Source organism: Nilaparvata lugens, chromosome 8 (genome assembly GCF_014356525.2).
Source record: "Nilaparvata lugens isolate BPH chromosome 8, ASM1435652v1, whole genome shotgun sequence".
In the NCBI taxonomy this organism is placed as follows: Eukaryota; Metazoa; Arthropoda; class Insecta; order Hemiptera; family Delphacidae; genus Nilaparvata; species Nilaparvata lugens.
Window position 1 is genome coordinate 14,433,439 of NC_052511.1, and position 18,512 is coordinate 14,451,950.

The following is an 18,512-nucleotide window of genomic DNA, read 5'->3' on the forward strand; positions in this document are numbered from 1 at the left end:
AATCAATTTCTTGGACACCACCATATTTGAACAAAACCATACTTTCAAAACATTTAAAATATACAGGAAACCTACCACAACTGACAGTAATTCACAATACCTCCAACCACACAACCCAACAACATAAACTTGCAGCTTTCCACCACATGATCAACAGACTATTGAATATCCCCATGACACAATTTGATTATAACCAAGAGCTCAACACGATCAAATTCATTGCCCAACAAAATGGATACCTACTCATTCACTCTAGTCGACAACCTACTCCACAAAATAAGAACAAAATCATCAACCAAGATTAATATGGAAAATGACCAAAAATTCATCACACTCATATACTACCTACAACAAAAAATCACAGAAAGTAGCATCATCTTTTAAGAAACTCAAATACAGAATCGCCTTTAAAACAACAAATTCACTGAGAAAACATTTTCAAAATTACCAAACAAACATACAGAGATTTGAACAACCATCAGGCATCTACAAATTGAAATGTAATGATTGTACTAAACTGTATATCGGACAGACTGGATGTGACTTTCAGACAAGATACAAAGAGCACATCAGAGCCATTAATAAACCACATAGCCACTCAAATTTTGCTGACCATATTATATCAACAGGCCACACATACACCGACATCGCCACCAATCTTGAAATCCTCCATATCTCACAAAAAAGCAGAAAACTCAGTGTATTGGAACAATATGAAATTTGCAACCACACAAAACAATTTCCCAACAGTCTCCTAAATGATCAAGTAAATTTCTCTTCCCACACACTCTATGACAAAATAGTCCACAGTTCAAAATTACTGCCTCACTAAGTATCCACCAACCCAACCACCACCACAACCTATTCCACCACCTTCATCCCTTACCACACATAGCCTTGTCATCTGAGTAAACTCCCACAGTCTGATGATGACCAACAACAGGTCGAAACGATCATCACAACAAAAGTAAGTGTATTTTCACTTCAAAAGTGTTTTTTAAAATTCAAGTTTAATTTTAACAATGAAAAAGTATGGATATACAACAGGATAGTAATGTGTGTATTTATCCAATCACTATTGGCTACCACTGGTTTAAAGCTGGAAATGCCTTTAAGTGATCAGACTGGTCCACCAATTTATTCCTCGGAGTGAAATCCTTAACAATAGACCACGAAAATGTCAAAACTCATTAACAATAGTCGACCACTGAAGGGACTCACTAGAACTTCTACCTGTTCATCCATTGCTTTCGGCGGCCCCGTCTCCTTTCTTTTACCCCTTTTGATATGTTCACCCCCTAACTGGTGAACAAAGCTGCAAAGTCAAAAATTATGTTCAAAACATTCTCTCCAAATTCCTTTGTCAATTGGTCTTTTTTTGCATAACTGAAGATCTCACACTCAACACTGAAGCTGCTGCAACAGTCGTGGGGATGTGCGTAAACTTGTGAAATTATACATCAAATTGAAGAGAATTTGATGCTCTATGAGCTCATGATCAGCATAGATTTTTTCCATCGATATTCAAAAAGTTATGAGAGCAAAAATAGCAAAAAATTGAGGGAAAATGTGTTTTTACAAAAATGTCACATCTTTTAGGGTGGATATCTCGAAAAGTGAAAGAGATATATAAAAAGTTGTTGGATCAATATAATAGGAAATTATGTAAGCTTTAATTTCTTAAAGAATAGTCATGTCTGTAAAATGCATAGTTTTCGAGTTATATGCGAAAAACCTAAAAATGGTACCGCTGAACCACCCCCACTCCTTGGCACAGTTGTTAGGGGTGGGGACTTTTGAAATGTTTACCTCCTCACTACCCTAAACAGAACTGCGGGGTCAAAAATTGTCTTCCTAACTTTTCCCTCTATACTCCATTTTTTGAGCATTCATTGTCTGTAGTGATATACCGGTAGTGTAATGAACACAAAGAAACTCGAATCAAATTTTAGTTTACTAATGGAAATTGTGTAAAATCGCACAAAGTTGAAGGGGATATTTTCAAGATTTTTCCCTCCCCCCGTTAAACCCCACCATAATAAAAAAAATAGCTGTGTTTAGTGAGAGAAGTTGTATGTATTTTTCGGTTCAAAATCTTATAAAATAACTTGATTAATTCAATATGAAGTGATAATATAAGTGTTATTTAAATATAGTTTGGTGTTTTAATTTCTATAAATTCAAAATGTTTAGCTTGTATAATTATATTTTTGGACGAAAATTGAACTTGAACGTTTTACAGTAGAAACTTAACCTATTCTTGGATATTTTATTAATTTATCAAAATTTGGAAATGGAATAGATTTGGGCCAACCATATTTAATATGATTTGTGATTCTGTCCACGAATAAATAAATAAATAAACAATAATTTTGGGGTTTCCTGATCTAGTTATCCTCCCCTCGATTTTAATGTAGGTTGTTGACATTGATGATCACTACCACTATCACGTGGTATATGAAATTCTTCATAATTTAATCACATTGTATCACGACGCCATAACATACTCCTGCGATTGTTGGCAAAGAATTGACAAATAAATATCATTTACGGCTTAATAGATCAATTTTCTACTTCTCATCACGTTGGCCAGGCACTTCATCAAAATATTTTTTAAAGAAAACACTGATAGCAATCAAATAAAATTTAGCCCAGTCAATGAAGGTCCAAAAAAGCAGTTTCGATCCGAAAATTAAATAAAAGCTGAATTTCCCACCATCGATAGAACCCCCCCAGAGGGTCATTCTCCCAAAAGTCCCAAGAAATCCCCTAGGAGCTTTCCGCCCCAACCCCCTAAAACATGAAAAATGCAGGTAAACACGGGAAATCAATTATCTCTGTAACCATTGTTCAGAAACAGTTCTATTATATGCCATTCGATTCGTTACATTATGGACTACAATATTGGTTATATTCATTTTTCCAATGAAATTGACAGTTTTCTTGATAAAATAATATATATGTAAAAATTTTGGGGGTTTGCGATTTGATTTTTTTGTTTTCTTCGATTAACTTCGAAACAAGTAGTTTTAAAGGAAAATGAGCCAAATAATTAATGTAGCCACTCTCATTGCAAATCCATTGATATATATTGTTAAGTATTTGCGATTCGATTTGACGCTGTGGAAGGGGAAACAATCGACGCGGAATGGCGCGGCTGACTCTCTTAGCCATAGTAAACAGCAAACTGGAAGTCAATTATCTCTGTAACCATTAATCGGAAAAAAATCTATCATATGTCATTCGATTCGTTAAATTATGGACTAAAATATTGGTCGTATTCATTTCCTCGATAAATCAAACAGTTTCCTCGATAAAATGATATATATATATATATAAAAATTTAGGGGTTTTTCGATTTGATTTTTGTTTCCTCCGATTAACTTCGAAGCAAATAATCTAAAGAAAATTAGACAAATAATTGATGTAGCCACATTCATTGCGAATCCATTGATGTATATTGTTATTTATTTGCGATTCGATTTGACGCTGTGGAAGGGGAAACAGTCGTCGCGGTACGGCGTGGCTGACTCTCTTCACCATAGTAAACAGTAAAAAACAGTAGTAGGCCTACTGCTTTCTAAGTTGCATCTTATTCACACTATGGCGCTCGAAACAATCAATTTTGTCTATTGTTTTGACATGCCATGAAGCTAATTTTTCACATTTTATTTCTCTAAATTCTCAAAAGTCATTTTGTTGTTATATGTGCTAAATCATGCATTCTATGACAGACAAAGATATTGTTTGCAACCGATAAAATATTCATACTATTACATAATATAATACATATTTAAAATATGTGTGTATGATCATAATTCTATGCTAAAATTTATTATAAGTTATGAATGTCAAAAACTGAGATAAATCATAGATTAAAATAGTGTTGACAGTGGCAATTTCCTGAAAAATCATAGCGTGCAGTGTTTGCTGTTTTCTACAGTTAATATTCTCCAAGCCAGGTTGATAATATACCTTCAGTTGAGCCAAATATATATGACGGCTGAGGCATAAAAAAATTTATACATTGGGCTTGTTGAGTTGAAACTTTCCATGATTCTCTCTGTAAAGTAGCTTATCTTCCGTTCTTACTAGCTGAATCTACATTATTTAGACAGTCCAATATGAAAATTCAGTAGATTCTAAAGATGAAAGTCATGCAAACATTCAAATTAAGGAAGAGTAAGCATGCATAAAAGGTAGGAAAATCATGAAAGTGTTTCACATTTAACCACCCTACCGTATGAGATTAATTGAAAGATGATTCATCATCTTCTATTATTTTTGTTAACATATCGATTTTTCACCTCCACTCGCATCTTGTCATTCATTACACAAGGTTGGCAGAAGCTATTGTTTATGTCGATTGATGTTGATTGAAATTGATTTTGATTAGTGCACCAAAAGAATAGATCATTTTCTATTTGAAGCATTCAAATTAAATCTATTGAACATGATTTCTTATGACTTAGCATTCACAGATTTAGTTGGGTGAAGCTTTTTGAAGCTATTTGGGTGAAGCTGATTATCTATTTCATGGTTTTTATACCATTCTAGTTCATTGTGATCATTGAAGGGTTGAAGTGATAAGTTAGTTCAAGTGAATTCTAGTACACAAGTATATTGTGCTTATAATGGGCTCTTCTTTATTTTCTATCGATGTTTTGCTCCAGTAGAGAAAATTTAAAATGTTGGATTTACATTTTATAAGCTTTATAAATAATATGAATTAACGGTAATATAAATTTGATAAGTCCAGTATTAAATTAATCGTTGTTGATTTTCATTGTATCGCTTTGTATCAATGTTACTTGCACTGTTTGCAATTCATCACTATTCTCTCAAGAATTAGTTTTTTATGAATTTCATGATCTGAAAATTGAAATTCAAATGCTATTTGGATGACGTTCACATTGAACTGTTTTTTTTTACAATAATTGTTACGTTGAAGAGTGAGGCAATTCAATCCATTTGGAAGTAAAAGGAAATCACAGTGCGATTTGAACAGTGGATAGTAACTTTGAAATTCAGTTGCTCAATTCATTTCGGCTTGATACTATGATTTGTAATTATAGTTGATCAGAGATATGCATTGTATTATAATGTTCATATTTCAGTTTGACTAATCTTCTATCACAGTTTCGCTTTCATTCATAAACATGATAATCCTAAATACGTTGATTACCTTAAAGATGTAGCTTATCTTACGTCGAACAATGTACAATAAAAACAATTTTCATTAAATTACCATTATGATGATCATTGGAATTTCTGCCTGTGATTGAGAAAAAGTCATTTTATGAGCCTTGAAATTCGTACCTAGAAAAAGTTGCATTATTACTAGAAATTTTGCTATTTTTACTATTTATTATAGGTAGGCCTACTGTACATTGATTTTTGTGATTATGGAGTTCAACTACTTTATTATGAATCAGGATAAGGATAAATAGGGAAATTGTGAGATGGGGATAACATTCATAGTTACATCAATTTGAAAGCTCTGATAATAATGATTTGGAAGGAACTGCGATTCTGGCTTGGTATTGCCTCTTCATGTTCAGTGAGAATAGAAAGCTTCAGAGTAATTCGTTTTCACTATATGTGATAATATTGGTAATATTTGGTAACATTTGGTAACATTTGTTAATATTTGAACCGAATATGCAACATATTAATCTACTTTCAGCTTCAAAATTTTCAACTTTTCAGGAGTACAGTGTTATCATATAGTATCTCAGGTAGGCCCACCCTACCCTTTTATTTTATTTTTTTGTTCACGTGATCTTATGATATTCATTTCATTATCAGGTGTTTAAATTATAAAGAGAGATGAAACAAGATAAAACACAAGAAAAGCTATGAAAATAAATTTTGAATCTTTTTTCACAAAATAAGGATAAGATGAAGGAGTCGGACACATAATATATCATGAAACTTTGTTGAAAAACATCAATATCTGAAACTAGAGTTATCAAATTGTGTTACCTCTGACTCGTATGGAGAAGGCACACTTCAAATTAATATAATAAATTCTTTGAGCAAACAACGAAATCCTGATTTTTATCATGAGCATGGTTAAATCAAGAAAATTCCCGGCTGCCCAAAAAGCAGTCGTTGGGTCATGTCAGAGGCCCTGAAATTGATCAGTTGCGACCTGAAAACTCTGACACCAGACCTGAGCCAGCCAGGTCACTCGACATTATTATTATTTTTTAATCAAGAAAATTGTGATATTTTTTAGAGTATTGAAAAGTGAAAATCTATATACAGCGCATGTCAAAACAATAGACAAAATTAATTGTTTCGAGCGCCATAGTGTAAATGAGATGCAATGTAGACAGCAGTATTATTCTGTTTACTATGCTGAAGGGAGTCAGCCGCGTCGGCTGTTTCCCCTTCCACAGCGTCAACTTGAATCGCAAATACATAACAATATACATCAATGAATTTGCAATGAATGTGGCTACAATAATTATTCGTCACATTGTTCTTTAAAATTACTTGCTTCGGAGTTAATCGGAGAAAACAAAAATATCAAATCGAAAAACCCCTAAATTTTTACATTATATTATTTTATCAAGAAAACTGTTCGATTTATTGAGGAAAAGAGTCTGTCTAATATTGTAGTCCATAATTTAACGAATCGAATGACATATGATAGATTTTCTTCCGATTAATGGTTACAGAGATAATTGATTTCCAGTTTGCTGTTTACTATGGCTAAGAGAGTCAGCCGCGCCGTTCCGCGTCGACTGGTTCCCCTTCCACGGCGTCAAATCGAATCGCAAATACATAACAATATACATCAATGGATTTGCAATGAGACTGGCTACATTAATTATTCGGCTCATTTTTCTTTAAAACTACTTCCTTTGAAGTTAATCGAAGAAAACAAAAAAATCAAATCGCAAACCCCCTAAATTTCTACTTATATATTATTTTATCAAGAAAACTATCAATTTTATTGAAAAAATGAATATAACTAATATTGTAGTCCATAATGTAACGAATCGAATGGCATATAATAGAACTGTTTCCGATCAATGGGTACAGAGATAATTGATTTTCCGTGATTACCTGCATTTTTCAACTTTGAGGGGGGCTAGGGGGGAAAGCTCCTAGGGGATTTCTTGGGACTTTTGGGAGAATGACCCTCTGGGAGGGTTCTATCGATGGTGGAAGATTCAGCTTTTATTTAATTTTCGGATCGAAAAAACCTTTATTGACTGGGCTAATTCACAAATTGCTAAACACCACCGTTTTCAATTTTGATAAGATTGTCTCGATGGAGCTTACACCTTTCGTTAGCAGGTGGCGCTAGCGTTCCATACTGGGATCAAGGTCTATAGAAAGAAATCTGTCTCTCTTTCTACAGACCTTTCTGGGTTTTACTTGAAACTGTCAGTATTGGTTGGATGAAAAGCATTGGGGACTATTGATGAGGAATGCTGACAAAGAAAGTGTCTATTATCTTATACGAGCAATTTCTGTTTATCTGTTTGTATTCCACCGGATCTCGAAAACGGCTCCAACGATTCTCACGAAATTCAGAACATAGTAGGTTTATAATAAAGATTCGATTGCACTAGGCCTCATCCCTGGGAAAACTTGCTGAAGTACATTAAAAGGATAATTATTATTCATTCTTGAAAAAACAGCTGATAATAATTATTCCGTCGTCTGTTGGTGATGGAAGTGAGTGAGCGAGTTCATGTGTGTGGGGACTGTGTCAAAATTATGACTCAGCTGTTGAACTTTTGTAATCATTCAACCAGGTACTTAGTGCCGGTTGAGAAAAAACCGGGTTATTTTCAATCCTGATTAATTCCAGTAGATCCATCTTTTTGAAATGGTCTTCTCTGATTTGGTTCACGTGAAGTTAATCAGGATTAAAATTAAACCGGCTTTTGTGCAACCAGGTCTCTGTGAGGGAAATTTTTGCATTCCTCTGGGAATTAAGCTCAATTCACTGTGATTAGATAGAACATTTCTGTATGAGCTATAAATATTATTATAATTTCTTCTTTCGTGATAATTTTTTTCATGCGTATTTCGAATTCCACTTCAGCTTTTCCGTTAGCTTTCTCACGGACCTGAACCATTTCTTCTTATGGACCTTGATGGACACTTATGACCGATTGACCTTATGGACTATTTGGATACGATAGACTAGTTTAGATTATTATGTTTTTCGTTTCCAGATTTGATGGGAATAAGATCTTTCTTTTTTTAAATTTAACCTGTTATCAGGGATGTGTAGCGTAAAATTATTGTTTCATAATGAAATTTGTACGCAGTGAAACTTGCCTTTCTACTTGTCCTACTACATACGCTTTTTTTCATGATATAGTATTGTGATAGTTGATTTGATGTCTAGTTGAACGACGAATTTGATCATTCTCACTTGGTGAAAAATAGGGATGAAAAAATGATACTTTCAATGGTGTGTTGGTGGAGAAAGTTACTGAATTTATTAGCACTTTTCCCAGAACTCCGGCTGAAGTTCAGATGGTTAGGGCTGAAACCAACCACGGTTACCTGCGTGTTCAAAAACGAGCACTTACTCGTGTATTGTTGAGTCTTAACTCGACGATGGTCTCGAGTGTTTGCTCAAGTAGGCTAGCACCAGCTGTAGACGAGAATGGTCTTCTATAGTAATGAGAGAGCTACTCCAGCATGCTCGCTCTTGCATCTAACAATGGATGAGTGCAACAACAGGTTGTTTGAGATAATGAGCCGACAGAAAAAGGGTTATAAAAATTTAAGATAGAAATTTCCAGGGGAAAATCACGGCTTAGAAAAAAGTTAGTTGAATAGAACCGAGCGCTCGCCCCTGGTGCGGTCTTCACAATGGATGGGTGAGTGTTGGTGCATGCGGGCATGTGTGTGTTCTTTCTATCAAATTGTGGGTAGTAAAAAATACTTTTAAAGTTATCACTATGATGCGTGAGAAAAAATATGTGATGTGACAAGGAATTCATTCTAGTTACAAATTAATATGCTTGTAATAAATTATTTCTAATTATGCAAGATTACGAATGTATTCCAACCTTGAAATGAAAGTTTTATGTGCATTTTATTATGAGTGGATTTTGTGCTCTCAATTTGAAGCTCATTTTTTGCAGGCCGGACACAGCAGTGTCTCCCGGCTACATAGGCCAAACAAGTTATTGACTCTTTGAATGTTTTTAATTTTTGTATTGGTATATGAGTGCATATGCATATAATTATATATTTCCAATTATTGAATTTTAAAAGAAGTTGATGCTTTTTTGAGGTTCAAGTTCATGTGTGTGTTCCTTGAATAGTATGTACTAAGAAATCCTCAATCTAAAAAGTTATCTCTACGATGCGTGAGAAAAAATATTGATTGATTGATTGATTGAGTACTTTATTTATGTAGATTACAATATATACTGGCTTATACACTTATATACAATAGCTTACAATACAGCAAAGTTATAGATGAATTTACATAATATAGACTAAGAAAATAACTATTGAACTGTATATGATATGAAAAAGCAATTTGTAATATAATAACTATAGATAATAATCATATTGTTATGCATCTACATAAATTGGCGGAGCTTTGGACATATCAATGTCCATTCTTTGGGAAGAATATTAAAAATATCCTCCCCACTAACTCTCTACCAAAACGTTAATTTCGTTATTTAAACTAAGGATTTATTTATTAATGGAATATTGTAAAAGTTTTAATCAATATGAATATTGAAGAGAAAAAAAACAGAAAATTGATAAAGTAAAATAATTATATAGGTAGATAAGATCAAATAATTGATTAATAAAATGAAGTAGGCTGAAAGTAGATCAGGGTTATCAAATTTCAGTAATATACAGCAGTATGCAGTGGATAATTGAAATAACATGAGTTTATATAGTATATATATATATATACAATTCGTTCTATAACATGGTTTAAAGGTTTATATTGGTGGAATGGGTGAGGGATGGTTGTCATGTGATCGTTCTAGGGCCGGACAGTTTCAGTCATTTGTTCCAAAATATGTTTTTTTAAAGTCAGGTTGAAGCTCGCTCGGCTCTCGATAGACCTGATAGAAACAGAAAGTGTATTCCATGCACGACAGGCACTGACTAAGAAGGATTTTGTAAAAATAGTAGTTCGATGATTGGGTATCCTTAAAGTACTTTCTCCGGTTCTAGTATGTAAAGCATCTATCCTCCTACCTTCAGAGACAAATTTGAAATCATCTTTAAAATAGTTCGGATTACCGTATTTCAAGATATCTCTAACAAGCTTGACTATTCGAAAAAGCCTCTGATCGGGAAGCTTCAATGTTGAACTAGCAATGTGGGCTGGGGTGATATGATCATGGCGTTGGAGAGAGTAGACGAAACGTAGACAATAATTTTGGCAACGCTGTAGTTTATCATTCAGAGTGACTTGCATATCATTAAGAACAGAATTACAATACATTAAATGTGGGAAGATGAGAGATTGAACCAATAATAATTTAATGTTTCTAGGGAGGATATCGTGCATTTTCTTCAATGCATGCATGGCTGAGAATACCTTTTTACAAGTTTTGTTCACTTGTTCTGACCAGTCAAGAGTATTATTCATAATAATGCCTAAATTTTTAACTGAGCTACAGTAAGGAATGTCATTACCGTTTACACTAATTTTGTGAATCGACTCAAGGTCAATATTGTTTATAAGACGAGAATATCCAATTATAATGGGTTGTGTTTTGATGGGATTAAGCTTAAGGCCATTTTTCTTTGTCCATTCCACTATCGAATTGATATCCTGATTCATTATTCCAACTGTTTCATTAATTTTTGTTATGGGACAGCTTAAATAGATTTGAAGGTCGTCTGCATAAGTATGGAAACTGGAGAATTTGATAATGGAAGAAAGGTCATTAGCATACAAAGTGAAGAGGAGAGGGCCTAAAATTGAACCTTGTGGTACTCCATGCATAACGTTTTTCCAAGTTGACTTTTTGTCACCGACAGATACACATTGTTTCCTACCTAATAGATAGGATTTAAACCAAACTAACGAGTTGTGACTGAAACCAAGAATAGCCAACTTATTCAGAAGGACTGTATGATCAACAGTATCGAATGCTTTAGAAAAATCAAATAGGGTGAGGATGGTGCATTTTCTTTGGTCCATAGCTAACCTTATATCATCAGTGACACGAAGCAGAGCTGTCTCAGTTGAATGGAATTTTCTAAAGCCTGATTGAAAATTATTGAAATTATTGTGATGTGATGTGATGTGACATGTAAATATGTGATGTGACAAGAAATTGTTTCTACTGTAGTTACAGTTATGCTTGTAATAAAGTTTTTCCAATTATTATTGAATTTGAAAATAAGTTTATGGTAGAGAAGTGGATCAATTACACGCTTATTGCTTATTCATATACATGGCTATGATGTTATGTTCAACATGATATGAATAGTTGTAAACAAAGACCTTAAAGCGATATGCATCTTTAAGGTCTTTGGCTGTAAATTAGTGTTGATAATTTTTTGAAGATTTTTTTAACTACTTGAAAGTGGAAAAATTAGTTTGGTCAAATGAAGATATTCTCAAAGAAGGATCCTATGAAGTAAAGAGGGAGCAGTGATTTAATGAAGGTAGGCTAACAGTGGTAATAAATAAAATAGTATTATTGTAGAGCTGTGGTAGAGGGAAATAGTATTTTTCTTCCTTCTTATTGCCATGAACCTGTAAAATTGATATTTTAGAATAAATTGAATAAACTGACTAAGGTTTGACAACACCCATCAACACTTCCTAACATCATATTATTATTAAGTGAGTATAATGTCATCAATGATAAATTCAAAGGATCAACACGTTCTGTGTAAGGTAATCAGAGTTAGAGGGTGTTTACAGAGGAAGCTTCTATTTAATATTTTAATTAAAAACCCCTCTAATAGGCCTGCACTATACAAATACAGAACATTTTCCACTTAAGTCACATTTTAGTTTATTATCACAATTTCAAAAGGCTCATCAACATTGATTTTAATCTAATTTTTATTTTTGTTAGTGTTCTAATTATTTTATTGAGTTTACTACATGCTAAACGACGTGTAGTGACGTGGTAGTTGATGACGAGGACAAAGTTACATCATCTTTTTTATCTTCTGCACATACTGATAAGCATTTTTACAGAAACGAAAAAAAATAAAATCCCAATTCAAGAATGAATGAGTGGGATCAACACTGCAGTTTCCATGGTAAACAATTTTTATCAGAGTTTTGCTTCCTGGATGCTGAATAATATTCTTAGAGAACGTTTAGCAAATTTCAAGAGGCGGAGACAGTGTGTCTGTCACTGACAATGAAGAATAATAACTAAACAACGACTTCAAATAAATAATGTTGCCGGTCGCTTTTGATTGACGGGCACTGAACCGTTTGTTGACCATCAGGAGAGGGAAAATATCCCCAACGGCAGGGAACTTTCATTTCGAAGGAGGGAATTTTGAAGAGCCAAACAAGTGTTGGTCCCGCGCTCGGTTCTCAGTTGTCCAATAGCGTTGCCCGGGAGAGCGTGTCACGATTGTTAGTGGGAACTTTGCCGGCTTATCAAACGTTGCTTTCCTGATCACATGTGAATAATCCAGTTTCCTTTCATTTGATTTCAAGAATTGCTATACAAGTTCCGTTGCTACACAGTGATAGGTTATGACTTTGAATTATTGTTAGCTCAGTGAAACCTGGTGTCTTCAGTAAAACCTGGTTAGTGATTTTTTTCTCTAATAAATTATGTAAAAGGTTTGTTTATTTGTAGTGACAATCACATCGTAGTTAAGTAGAGACACTTTTCTCATGAATAATGTTTTTCTTACTTTTTCTAGGATATTTTCAAAACATAGTTGATTTAGGGTATTTTTTGTTCTAACTTGAATTTACTAATATAGGAAAATTGCTCTTGCATTCATCCCAGTATTTCTAATGAAATTTCTTTTATCACTTCGGTGTCGCACCACTTCCTTATCTAACAATGAAACCCAATTAAGGAAACAGAATAAAGTTTAAAGATCGCTTGAAATATTATTAAATGGTGTCTGGACTCATTATTCATATGAGTCCACATTATTATGAGTCATCTATTTAAATAATTGAATTTGTAGCTTTTTTATTTCCATTTATTTACAATGCAAATGACACTAATGTAATAACATTGAAAGATAAAATAATAAGATAGTCCTTATGCTATTTTTCTTAATTTTTTTTATTAATCTTAGATGGTATCGTAAAATTCTGCGTTCAATGATGAGACTGAATTTTTCAGCAGATAAGGTGAGCCTGCATTCAACGGATAAAAGAAACTTGGATGAATTGATGCATTTGGAAAAGTGTATAATGATAGAAAAGATAGTGTATTACACTTGGAAAAATGTATAAATGAAAAGAGGGGAAATAGATATATGTTATGGAAATAATTTACAATGTTAGCATTGAAATTTGAAATTGAAAAGCTATTGCAACTAGATCATCATGAAGCTGCAAGCAATAATCACGTCCAGCAACTATACCAAACGATAAATTTTACTACTGAATGGTTCGGTATTCCAAACGATTCATTGCATATTGTTTGGATGAGTACTACTCCTATATTGTTGAGCTCATTAACTACAAATCTCGATATTGTGAGTCCATTTTACCGGGAGCGTTAATAATGGACTTCTATTGCATCGTTGTCATAAACTATTGGAAACCTATCTCTATGGAAATTGCTCTTTTGAATATTTGCTTCCAGTTAAAGAACCTTTGAAATAGGGTTCTGTACGGTACAATAAATAATTGAATTCATTGCATGAAATATCGATAGAATCGAATGGAAGGGGAAATTGAATGTTGGAGTTCTAGAGAAGATTATAACTGATACTTCGAATGAATATGATACTATCCGGATACTATGTAATAAGTAAATAGCAATAGAACAGCCAATGTATACAGACCGAACGTAGTAGAATAGACCTTATTTAAACAAGTTAATCTGGCAATGAAATTATAGCTTCTTATTAGTACAGTTTTGGTACTGTAGACCTCCTTGGGAAGCAGTTGTATTCATTCAGTTCATCTTTAAAATTTTTTGAAATACTATCTTCTTATTTACTGTCTCATATTTTTTAAATACAATGAAGCAGTCGTTTGTGCTTGATTTTTCCTAATGATCTATTGCATCATAATCTAATATGAAATAGATTCTCGTGATCTCGATATCTTCAATCCTTCTCTGAATGCTTTTATAAAATCATCAAGAGATTATTTGAAAAATCATTCGTTTCTCATATTTTCCAACATTTTCATGGAATAAAAAGTTTCTTTTTAAATGATCTAAAAGTGCATGATTCAATTGAAGTTCAATTTTTATACAATCAAGACGATTGAAAGACAGCATTTTTGAAGGCAGTTGAAATTGGAAGGAATGATCCAGTCATATGCTTCCAGAAAGTATTGAATGTAATGAATATATACACTCTTTGTACGCTTCATGTAAGTTAGTTATTTACGAATAGGTTAATTTTAATTTTGTTCGTATAATTTTTCGCCGTCCTTATGAATCCTATTAGATCAAACAGATTTCAAACAGATGATATAGGTCAAGTTCCGTTTCATCTGATAGTATTAATCGAACGTCCAAAAATCGATGTGTGTGTAACTGGATTCTATAGTTATTTTCCACATCTCTTGTTAGGCTTGTACGAGTTATGGGGAGGATGATGATTGGACTAACAGTTCCTGTTGAGTTTGAACTAACAGGAAGAGATTTCGTGATTCATGGATGATGCATTATAGCTAGTAGACGGGAGTTAGTCACCAGGCGTTCGTCACTCTTATCAAATCTGAGAAATCTAATGACACTATAATCGCAGTCCTTTACTTTCCTAATTAATAAAACATTTGTGTTGTGAATTCTATTATGAGAGTTCGTCATCTCAAATATGTTGCAACTGTATTTCATCTTAACCTAGGATCTGATCTGTAATGAGTTTGTCTCATCAGCGGAACCTGAATGGTTCGTACACTATTTTGCTTGAATAGATAAATGAATTTTATATAAAGAATTTGAGAGTGATTCATGGATATTCATCTCTCTCAAATGGAAAACTTGTATCAATTCAAACATCTATTCAAAAACTGTTCTTTTCTACAGGAAAATAAATTATAGTCGATTGAAGCCTTCAAATTATAGGCCTACTTCTGTCCATTTGCCAATTGAGATAATAGAATAATTGACACTGTCCAGTTCAATTACGTACAAAGTAGAAACCCGACAAAATAAAAAAATGCACACTATTTTCAGCAGACTTACATCCTTCGTGTACCTCCATACGCTATTATTCATTAGAGAACAATAGCATCAAGTCCTGGTTGAGTTTACCTTGGACGAGCAATTTTTTCCTTCTCCAGCCGAATGTTGTTGCATTCAAATTCGTTTCAATAGGAAGCACGCTTTGGTGGACAATATTATTTTTCTCCTGCATGCAATTTGGAATTCGCATTCTACCCAAAAGTTAATTCAGCTCGTAACTAATTAATTGCATTGCACATTACCTTCATCAACAATAATTGCGTATTTTCGGTCCTATTTGGTGTAAAAAACTTATATAGGCCAGTTGTTCATATAATATTCAAGAAATAATCTTGTTTGGTGTAGTGTAAATAGAACTCTATAGCTGGATATTAGTTAGTCAACCTCCAGAAGATGAAAATTAATGAAAAGTAGCCTTTTTAATTTTGTCATTTCCATTCTTTTCAAGAGTGTAGGCTACTCCTGAAACACTCTTCCACCCTTCTTTTTGCTACATTTCCATGGCTCTAAGCTACACGGCTCATCATCAGGAGAATTTTTAGAACACAATCAAATTTGTAATGTATGATTTTTTTGACGAATACCTACATTTTAAATCACTTATAACTCATCAAAGATTTCTAAAAGAATGAGCTGTCAATGCTGTATAGGTGAATTCACATTACATTTTACATTAATCTGAAGAAACATTGAAAATGCTGATAAGTTCCATACAAATGGTTATTCGCCATTCTCAAACATTCTACGTCAAAAGCGACCTCAGAGGATATTGGACATCTAAATTGACTAAACTGCTCTGGAAACTCCCCATTTCCATTCTCTTGATTATACTGGACAGGGTTTTGTATTTTCGAGATGAAATTCACCTCTCGAATAGCTCATTAGTTTGTTTTTAGGAAAAGGATCATACTAAGATGCATTCCAAGATCAATATAAGTTGTAGAATGTTGGAGAAATCTTTGCTTAAATGTAACACAGTGTAAAGTATGATGAAAAGAGAAGAGAATGAGAAGAAATTGCTAAAAAGTAACAAACGACAGAAATGATCGTTACATCATTACCCAAAAAGTACTTGTAGTTCATAGAAGAGAAGATGCCTGAATGAAGCGTAATTGAATTAATGATGTTGTTGACTAGCAGTTGATTCACCCTAATCAATCTCTTTGAAAATGGGCCAGCTAATTTTGCTGCTGGCTTCTAGAAATATTGCGAAGGACTCTCATACCATCATACAAGAATTCCAGATCAAGCTGAGTATTCAGAGGCGGAATGGAAAAATGAACTACTCTGTGAATGAATATGTTGCAGCCGTTGGTTTGGGAATCACAAGTAGCCTCAATTACGTCACACCAATTGCGAAACTCTGTCCTAAAGATACAGAACAATTTCCAAAGTGAATTTACTCTGACACTGAGCTAATTCCAGAGTGGGAGCGGGGGAATAATGATTGGGAACAAGAGTCAGGTTCGGTGATTGAATTGGATATTAATACGTGAGTAAATCTTGGATTTGGGAGTTTTACAAGGTGCGGGTGAGTGGAGAGTGGCCTTGGGAGAATTATAACAACACTACTTCTTTCATCTTAAGAAGAACCAATACAACTCAAAACCAAATAGAGATGGAATGAATATTTTCTCAAATAGTGAGAAGCATGTTTTATAAAAATGTTATAAAAATTAAAATTAGTTTTTGAGAAACATCTATGAAAATTGTTAAGCGATTCTATTGAAATTAGTCTTTGAGAAGAATGCCAAAAATTCTGGATTATGAAGTTAGTAGAGTGAAGTAAATTGAGGTTAGTATTTTGATAAAAATTCAAATTTTATCGTACAGTCTTTCGAATATGGCTCTCAGAGTAAGAGAAAATCAAATTTTCACGTCTAAAGGCCTATGCATTTTTAAAATGTTGTTTGAACAATTCATACAATTTTTATTACCTTCACGAGTACGGTAGATGAGGAATTACTCTATAACTCAACCCTTACAGATTACAAAAACTTAAACCTAATTGTCTTTAGCAATGTACATTTTGCATTATTTTCATCATTAGCTTTTAAACCACTTGATACCGGTATCTCCACCCAGTATTTAAAGCATAACTAGACTCAAACTCAATTTTCGTGAGTTCAGGGTATACAGCCTTTTTCACATATCGAGGGGACAACATTTCATGCGTGAACGAACAAAGCGTGATTCATGCATGAGTTGACGTGACGATGGCAGTTGTCACGTGATTAGAACTGACATGAGAGTATAGTGTGAGATTCATTTTGAATTGATCTCAACAGTCTCTACACTATCATTTTCTCATTCAACAAATGCTGACAGCTTGAAGTGAATCTCTTCACAGCAGCACAAAGCAGTATTCTGGATGTACAACAACAGACGCTTCCCGTTCAACCAATGGTGACAGCATGAAGTGAATCTGACTGTTGTAACTTTGAATCTAGATTGGTGGTGGACTACTCGATCACACACACCCTACACTGCACTGCACTGCCTACATGATTGTACAACGCATCGTTGGCTGGTTGTAATCGACGTTCTATGTAAATGCTGAAAGCTTGTCGGTTGTTTGACGAGCTGTTGGACCGCTGTGTGACAAGCAACAGCTATTCGCAATTATTCGCCAATGAAATTGAAATATTCGTTCATTGATTCATTAATGTTTGGGGCTTGGATTGTTGGTGAATATAGGATTGGTAGGATTTTGGAGAAATTCTTGATGCAGTTATTCCAACAACACTATGACTGAATAGACAACTTGGCAATGTAAAAGTAAATAATAATAATAGGTAATGGTAAAAATAAAGTGTTTGGGCTTGGATTGTTGGTGAATATAGAATTTATAGGGTTGTAGAGGGATTCCCCTGTATTTATACTACTACTATGACTTGGGATGGAATATTCTGTAGACAATACAATATGACAATAAATGTTTATCTCTTTTCTGTAAAGGGCTACTTTTATAGAAATAGAAAGAAAAATAAAAATCTTAGTACCCTTTTTGAAATATTAATGTGATTGAATATTTCAAAAAGGGTAATAAGATTTTTATTTTTCTTTCTATGACAATATGTTATTTCATTGAATGAGTGGAGAATAGATGGCCCAATGGATTCAATTGTGGAATCATCGATTTGACTCTTCAGGAATCATGCTCTTTTGATTCACCTG

The 18,512-nt window shown here is 33.6% G+C and overlaps 1 protein-coding gene across 1 annotated transcript in view; it reads left to right on the plus strand.

Annotated features, from left to right (window-relative positions):
• The first annotated feature begins 12,541 nt into the window (after nt 1-12,541).
• Nucleotides 12,542-18,512, plus strand: part of LOC111047697 (aminopeptidase N) — an 80,850-nt gene continuing 74,879 nt past the window's right edge. The window contains exon 1 of the mRNA XM_039434031.1: nt 12,542-12,751. The gene's annotated coding sequence lies outside the window, so the exon portion shown is untranslated. The remainder of the gene's footprint in view (nt 12,752-18,512) is intronic.